Raw genomic sequence first — 9,786 nt, forward strand, 5'->3', positions numbered from 1 at the left:
ATTTCTTCCTGGACACCCAGTAATACCATGACAACTCCCAAATAAATGGAGATGCATACTAGTAGTTTAGGTGGTTATATGAGATAAAAATATAGTAATCACTATTCAAAAAATGTATCAAGTCACTTATATTTTCTGAGATTCAGTTTCTCATAGCATAAAGCCTAGTTAATAATAGCTTCAGAAAGTAGAAGAAAATTCGAAGACATAATTTGTAGAAAAATGTCAGCAGCACTGACCACATCTTCAAACCTTTCTATATTTACATATTTTTCTTTCGGGCATTCAGGTCTTTAATTGCATAACCATTAAATTTCTCAAATATATATGAAATATACATTATATATGAAAAATGCTATATACCCAATACATGGTAATTTAATGGTTATCCTATTTTAACCATTTATATATATATATTAGGATACATATAAATCAATAACACATATGTACTAATGTGTGTAGATAGACACACAAAAGAGATACAGAATGAGCAAAAGACAGAGGAATAGAGAGGGAGGTAGTTTTATTGTGAATATGGTATTAAAGTATGGGAAATCCAAATGAAAAGCTTGCAAAATAATCACATTTGTTTTGACCTTATACAGAAGTATGTGTACGTTAAAAGTTCAGCTCATGTGAATTTATTTTTAAGCACAGCTATGTGTATTTTCATTTTCCTGTGATCCAAAACAATGGTGTACTATTGGTTTTCTCCCCATGTTATTTTTTTTAACCTATATAGTATAGGTGAGTGTGGTTTATGTATTTTGTATTATTCAAATTTTTTGTTTCCATAGAGCATTTACAGAGTTTATTTAGACAACTAGTTTAAAAAGTCCAAGGAACTGTGAAAGGTGCTGTCTTGTTTGTGTTCCCCCTTTATTCTGTGATTTCACCGAATTTACCAAAATCTCTTAAATGTTTGAATATGTAGAGAATTAAATATACCAAGGAGCATCAAAGCATTATGATTGTAATATGCAAAGATTTTAAATGGTTGCACTGACTGTTAACCCCTTGGAGTCCAATATCTGATTCTAACCAGTTATTTGAGTTCAAGTAATTTCTTTCCAAGTTACTTTTGCTCTCCTCATTCTTTGTTGTTTTATTAAGATACAATTGACAGGAAATATTGTGTAACTTGAAGGTGTACAATGTGTTGATTTGATACATATATTGTAATATGATTACCACCACTATAGCATTAGCTAACACCCCTACTGAGTCACATAATTATCATTTCTTTTATGTTGTGGGAACAATTAAGATCTAGTCTCTTCACAACTTTAATGTATATAATGTATTATTGTTGATTATAATCACTATGCTGTGCATTAGATTTCCAGAACTTTTTTATCTTCTAGTTGCAAGTTTGTACCCTTAAACATCTCCTGAATTTCCCCATCCCCAGGCCTGGTAACTAACATTCCCCATTCCTATGAGTTCAGCTGTTTTAGATTACACATATAAATGATAACATACAGTACTTGTCTTTCTCTGTCAACTTATCTCACTTAGCTTAATGCTCTCAAGGTCCCTCCACGTTGATGCAAATGGCAGGATTTCCTTCTTTCTCATAGATGAATAATATTCCATTGTATATACACTACATCTTCTTTATCCATTCATCCATTGACATACTTGGGTTGTTTCCATAGCTTGACTAATGCAAATAATGCTGCAATAAACATGGGAGGGCAAATATCTTTTTGATGTCCTGCTTTCATTTCTTTTAGATATATACCCAGAAGTGGGATTGCTGGATCACATGGTAGTACTATTTTTAATTTTTGGAGGAACTTTCATGCTGTTTTCCCTATTGGCTGAACCAATTTACATTCCCAATGAGAGTATAAAATTGTTCCCTTTTTCCACATCCTCACCAACACTTGTTGTCTCTTACGTTTTTCTGATAACCGTTTAACAGATGTGAAGTGATAACGCACTGTGATTTTCATTTGCATTTCCCTGAAGATTAGAGATGTTGAGCATCTTTTCACGTGCTTATTGGCCAGGACGTCTTCTTTGGAAAAACATCTATTCGGTTCTTCTGCCCATTTGTTAATTGGGTTGTTTCTCTGTTAATGAGTTGTATGAGTTCTTTATATATTTTGGCTATTAACTCCTTATCTGATGTATGGTTGTAAATATTTTCTCCCATTCTGTAGGTTGCCTTTTCATTTTGTTGATGGTTTCTTTCACTGTGAAGAAGCTTTTTAGTTTGATATAGTCCTATTTGTTGTTTTTTGCTTTTGTTGCTTGTGCTTTTAGTGTAATATAAAAAAAAAAAATATTGCCAAGATCAGTGTCAATGGATTTCTTTTCTGTTACCTCTAGGAGTTTTATGGTATCAGATCTTAGGTTTAAGTGTGTAACTCATTTTGAGTTAACTTTTCTGAATGGTATAATATAGGAGTCAATTTCATATTTCTGCATATGGTTATCCAATTTTCACAACACCATTTGTTGAAGAAACTACCCATTCCCCTCATCAAATATTAGTTGACTGTATGTTCAGGGAGTTATTTCTGAGCTTGCTATTCTGTTCCATTGGTGTATAAGTCTATTTTTATGCCAGTACCATACTGTTTTAATTACTATAGCTTTGCAGTACAGCTTGAAACCAGGAAGTGTGATGCCTCCCGCTTTGTTCTTCTTTCAGGTGATTATTTTGCTATTTGGGGTCTTACAGAAAAACTCACAGCTAACATCATACTGAACAGTGAAAATGTTTCAAGCTTTTCCTCTAAAATAAGGAACAAGACAAAGACAAAGGTGTCCATTCTCACCACTCTTATTCAACATAGTGCTTTAAGTACTAGAGGAATTGGGCAAGACAAAGAAATAAAAAACATTCACATTGGAAAAGAGGTAAAATTGTCATTATTTGCAGATAATATTATCTTATGTATATAGAAAATCCTAAAGATTCAACCATAAAAATGTTGGAAATAATCAAAGAATTCAGTAAAACTGCAAGATATAAAATCAATAGAATCAGTTGCATTTCTAAACACTAATGATGAGTATCTGAAAAAGAAATAAAGAAAACTATCCTCTAATAGCATCAAAAATAATAAAATACTTAGGAGTAAGTTTAACCAAGGAAATGAAGGATCTATACAATGAAACTACAAGACTTTGATGAAAGAAATAAAGAAGACACAAACAAACGGAAATATCTTATGTCCATGGATTAGGAGAACTAATATTGTTAAAATATCCAGATTACCCAAAGCTATCTATAGATTCAATGCAATCTCTATCAGAGTCCCAATAGCATTTTTTCACAGAAATAGAGAAAATAATCCTCAAATGTATGCAACCACAAAATATCCCAAATAACCAATGTTCTCTTCATTGTTATGAATTAAAAAAAATGTTGAGGGAAAAACTTTAAATTGTAAAAATTAAGATCAAGTAAGCAAAAACTTTACTGATTGTTAAAGATATAATAATCAGTGTGGTTAACAGCAGCATACAGGGATACTTTTAGCTTCCATAGGGCAAAATCCAAGGCTGCCATAATCTTGTAATAATCCCTACAGTCGCCAAAGTTAAGGAAGACACATATTTTCATCACTCCTAAAAAATCTACTCTGTGTACGTCGACTTTTCATATGGAGAAGGAGATGAAATGGAGTGTGAATTCCCAGTTTCAGTAGAGAATGAAGAGTTGTAAACATAAAACTAATGGTTACAGTGTAGATAAAATATTAAAAATAAACGGTACCTAATACAAATTATATCCTCTTCCTTTGTTTTGTTTGTTTTAAGTAGGCTTTATGCCCAGTGTGGGACCCAACGTGAGGCTTGAACTCACGACCCTGAGATCAAGACCTGAGCTGAGATGGAGTCAGACGCTTAACCAGCTGAGCCACCCAGGCACCCTGGCTTCTTAAAAATACATTTTATAGCACAAAGGGTGTAGATATCAACATATATGAATTAAATTTTGTATTGTGTGAGTCATTTTTAATGACTCCCCCCCCCCCCATCTGTTTTGGAATTAGAGTAAATATAACAAGACCAGAAACCTGAATTGGTTACATAGATTTTAGACTAATAAATATGTTGCCATTCAACAATGGTGTTTAGATTTTTAAAAATTTCATGGGGAAATATTTTAAGTGTAAAGATATGTGGCTGTTAGAGGATGGGTATATGCGAGTATTGTAAAATCATTAATGAAATAGTAATTAATTTGAGTTCTTAATAAACTTCTGAGTCTTATGCATAAACCTTGGCAGGTGTTAGACAACATGATAGATTCTGAAATTCTGCCAGATGCCAATGATAATAACTACTTGACAGTGATAAGTATAAAATGTTAGCAGAGAAAATTACTTCAAGTAGATTATTCCTGTCAATCCTCAGCTGGCTGAAACCGGAGTGAATATAACGTTGCTTTGATGTCCCTTAGGGTATGCTCTGGGAGAAAATGTGGGTAGATAGTGGAAAAATTTCCTCTAGTTTCTATGAAATTTGTGTTCTGTGCTGAAGAAAAGATAATTGAGGATAACATTATACATTATTACATTCCATTATTTTGAAATGATGTAGAGACTGTTAGTGTCTTGTGTTGTTCTTGACTTTAACAATCCCATAAAGTAAGTTCTTCTAGATATCCTTCAACGTGAAAGTTTGCTTTAATTTAAATGTTCACTATTTTCATCTTCAAAATTCTGGAAAAGGATAAGGATGCACTAAGATAAAACCTTTTGGTCTATTATTGCATTGAAAAATCTAGTAAAATATTTGGAGAAGCTTGTCCAGTACATGAAACAAATACATAAATTTATCTAGTAGGGTGTTTCCCACACTCTTTTCCTCCACTGCAGCATGTAGGTATCATACATTCATTGGTAATGAAGTAACTGTTTTAAATTCAGGTTTATACTAAGATCTGATTTAGGAGGTTAACACTTGGAATTAAACTGTGTCTAAACCAGGGGAAAAAAGAACAAGTCACACGCCATATAAATAGGATATAATTGGGGTGCCTGGGTGGACTCTTGATTTCAGCTCAGGTCATGATCCTAAGGTCCTGTGATCGAGCCCTATGTTGGGCTCCTCCACACTCAGTGGGGTCTGCTAGAGGATTCTTTCTCACCCTCTGCCCTTCCCCCTGCTCAATGGCACGTGGGCTCTCTCTCTTTCAAATAAATAAATAAATCTTTAAAAAATAGGATATAATTATTCTCTAATTTTAACATACTCTGAAGTTGCATAGAAGAGAAAAATATAACTTGTCTAGACTCAGTTATCATAGTCATTGTCCAATTCACAGGAAACAAAAGGATCATGCAATAGTTCTGGCAACAGTATCTAAAGTCTTCAAGCATTTGCTTTTCTATTATATATCTTAATAGAGCTCGCAATATAGAGTTTGTTTAAAACTAAACAACTCTCCCCCACCAGATATAAAGGATCTTAGTTCTTTTCTCTACTTTTACATTTGTGTGGATAGATTCTGAAATTTTATAGATATTAAAACAACAGGCAACACAGTGAGGATCATAAAAACATGGCGAGTTTTGCTCTTTGGCAGTAATTCTCATTTTTTTCCATCAGAGCAGAACAATAAAAATGCTGAGAAAAAATCTTAATAGGATATATGGCAATTTCCAGCCCCAAAGGCTGAATTTTTATCTTTTCTATAAGTTGAACCTGCCATTACTACATACTTCTGAGTGGCAGAGCTGCTTGTGTGTGTGTCTGTATGTGTGTGTTTGTGTTTGTGTGTCTGTGTGTTTGTGTGTAAAGGCAGGAAGAGATTTGCAGACCTCCAAGATTCTCAGTGAAGTTTCGGCTTTCTTTTCTTTTTAATTTTTATAATAGAACTACAAAAGAATTCACTTGATGAATACTTAATGTACAAAATAGAGACCATGGGATCCAGATTAATATGTAGTTAATTGTTTCATTTATAGCTCAAGAGTAGAAGGAACTCTCAAAGATTTATTTAGTACATGAAGTATTCAAAACTTAACTGAGACAATAAACATTGGTTTTAGACAGTGAAATCTGAATACAATTATTCAGGCATTATATCACATAAACTTTTTAGTGTTTAGAAATCACTACTACAAAAAGTAAGCACTCTGGGATGCTCCCTTAAAGACTGCATTTGAACTCCTGTCCAGCATTCCTATCCCTAGTTGCTGGCCACCCCATCTAGTAAACTGATATCTAGCTAGATTCTTAGGGTATTCTTGGTGGATTCTGTGTTTGGCACAGCCAATCTTCCAGGAGAGGAGAACTTTACAGATCTTCCCTTTTTGAGCATTCTCTTCTAATTCCTCTGGAGTCACAAAAGAAGCAGTTGTAACAGGGCTTTATGCTTTGTTTCTTCCCATAATCAAAACAGATTTCCAGGGTGCCTAGGTGGCTCAGTTGGTTAAGCGACTGCCTTCAGCTCAGGTCATGATCCCAGGGTCCTGGGATCGAGTCCCACATCGGGCTCCCTGCTCTGCAGGGAGCCTGCTTCTCCCTCTCCCACTCCCCCTGCTTGTGTTCTCCCTCTCGCTGTGTCTCTCTCTGTCAAATAAATAAATAAAATCTTTTAAAAAAACCAAACAAACAGATTTCCATTGTTCAAAAAAGAAATGACAACAAAATACTTTCTGTATATCATTATCAAATAAATACTCCTGTGATCATTACAGCTCTTCATGTTTTGTTAATTTGCCATTTCATACACATTACTATTAGCATTACTCTATACATCCATCTACACAGTTTCTCTGATGGACCATTTATAGGTGTCCCCAATATACCAATAGTGAAATAAAATTGTGTTATTTCAGAAAAAATCACTGAAAAATCAAATAAATGTATTTAACTTTTAAGTAATACATGTATTTGTACATATAACATGTTTGATATAAAGCATAATGAAAGAAATACTCCTGATCCAACCACCTAACCAACCCCTAGAAGCTTGCCTGTATCTTTACTGCACAATCTTCTCCATTTCTTCCCTGCCTCTCCCTGTCACCACTAATAGAAATTTTATTTTTATACTTCCTAAGCATTTTTAAATAGTTTAAACTTATGTATGTATTATAAATAATATACTGTTATTTTTTGTAAAGCTTTGTACTAAAAGTTTTTATGTGTTATTCTGCAATTTTCTTTTTTCACACAATATTCTATTTCTATGAGTCATCCATGTTATTCCCTATAGTTCTTATATACATGATCTTGTAAAATTGAACACTGAACATCTTGTAAAATTGAATTAAGCTATGTCCAAGCAATTTTATTCTTATGTAGGGGGAAAAAAGCCTTGTTCATGTTCATTAGTAGATATGTACAGAATTGGGACGCCTGGGGGGCTCAGTTGGTAGATATGTTACAGAATTGTTTACTGCAGCATTAGGCAAAACAGCAAAAAACAAGCTAGAAGGAAGGCAATGTCTATACAATCAAGAGAATTTGAAATCGGATTAACTGTGGCATACTTACATCATAACATATTATGCAACAGTAATTTATTTTGGAAATGCAGAAATCATTACTCCTGAAAATGGTTTTTTAGCTAGAATAATCTGATAAAATCAGAGCTATATTCAGAGCTATATGCTAAAGGTATCACTTAGAAATTAACAATCTCTGATTGGAATGGAAGTACTGTTGGTTTTTAAACCTGCTTAGTTAAGATCAGTCTTTCCCCAGTCTCTCATCTCCCTTTTATTAGCTACTCTGTCAGAGATCTGAATGAGCCTACTTTGATCCAGAGCTTCTTTTCCCCAGGTGCTTCTATCTGTAGACAATAATCTTTCACAGTGTCCATACAGCGCTATCAATTATTGATAGAATATAGATCCTACAGCTGCTCTACTTTCATAAGTGCTCTAAACTAACAATGAAAATGGCATAAATAAATAAATACCTACCAGGATTTTTGCTAGTTAAAGAATAATATACTGGAGGAAGGAACTCTAAAAATTTTTTGGCAGTTAAAGTATTTCAGCTTGAGTTAGACATTGTTTCATATTAGGTTTGTGGATGAATTGTAGAGCAGGTCAGAGTTTTTGCAGGAAAAGGGTGTTGCCTATGATAGTGTAAAAGGGTCCTTAGGGGATATATAATACATCCACAGTAAGAATGATAGGCTACATGCATTAGGATGAGGTTTCCAAGAAGATCATCTTGAAAATAAAAAGATTAACTGTTACGAGAAATGATTTCTTTCTACTAAAATAAATTTAATAGTGCTCAACATAATGCTTATAATATAGCGCTTCTATTGCCATCTTACAAATTTGGTGACAGAGACAAGGCTAAAAGAAGGGAGAAGAAAGAAGGTAAGGACACAGAAATATGGGATGCTTTGGATAATTAGGCATTCTTTCTTTTTTCTCTTTCTCTTGATGTTAAATTTCTCATTATAACTCATCAATTCAGAGAACAATAATTCATCGTGCTTACTGAATAAATACTTATTGTGCTTGGTACTGCAAATGCACACTAAAATTACAGTGGTGAGAAAAACAGAAAAGATACCATCCCACATGAAGTATATATGCTACCACTTTTTGTACTTTCCCATCCCTTGAATGACTAAAGACAGATATTACTAGATAAATGGTCAAAGATGTTGGTCTTATGGTTAAGATTACAGAGTTGAAAATTAAATTATAATTTCAGTATAACTCTTTTAGCTACACTTATTGTAAAACATGACAAAGAAATTGGTCAGAGTCAAAACATGAATCAGGAAGGTGAGCAGAATTACAAAAAGTAAATTTGCAATAAAAAAGAAAATCTATTTATTAATTTATTAATTTATTACACACATGCACGCACATATATACACACACCTACATTCATACATATATATTGTGTATTACTGGAAGCCTCAGCCTGGCTTTTAAACTTTTTTCAAGACATGTAAGTAATTCTGTTTGCTTAAATTTGCTTTCTGGGAAATCAGGTGTGAGAATGAGAGAATAGACAAATAAATAGAAGTGAGTAGAGAGTACATCGTTTTATTGCTTGAATTTAGATTCACTGAGTGAATCCTTCCTAGAGAGGAATTTGACTTGGCAAGGCAAGAAATCAAAACAACAACAACAACAATACCAAAAAGAAAGAAAAAAAGTAAAAAGAAAACAGTATATTTTTATTAAAAACAACTGGTAATATAATTTAAAAATATGATTTACTTTGGCTTGGTTTTTGGATGTAGCTAGGTAATGTATCAGAAAATATGCGAAGTAATAGTTGTGACAATTCTTTGTTGAACATTCCGATTCAAAGAAGAATTACTATATAAATAATATTGACATGGGAATAAATCCTTATAAAAACACCAAAATTAATGGAATGGAATACATACTGTAAGCGGATTAGGTTCAGTATACTATGGTGAAATCACTGGTGTCTGGCACATAGAACCAATGCTACATCATATATTCAGAAACCAGGGCCATGATGCAGCATGTAGAAGCAAAATGTAAGCCACTGAACATTATTAAATCTTTCAGGCAAAAATGATTAAGTAGATTTAATTTCACTGGATTTTCTGGTAACATTTTACACTGTACAATTTACATTAGTAATTTACATTTAGAAAGGATGATAAACAAGGAGATATCATTGCCATATCACACTTAAGGCTTACTGAATTGCTCCAAACAACTATATATACATACATGTATATATATATAAAAAAATGTATTAATTCTATTCTCATAGAATATAAATGCATAACATTAAAAATTGTACAAATATTAAAATGTGTCAGAGATTTTTTTTACTCTTAAAATTTCATAACAT

This window comes from Mirounga leonina, unplaced genomic scaffold, assembly GCF_011800145.1.
Source record: "Mirounga leonina isolate KUSES-001 unplaced genomic scaffold, KU_Mleo_1.0 Mir_127, whole genome shotgun sequence".
NCBI lineage: Eukaryota > Metazoa > Chordata > Mammalia > Carnivora > Phocidae > Mirounga > Mirounga leonina.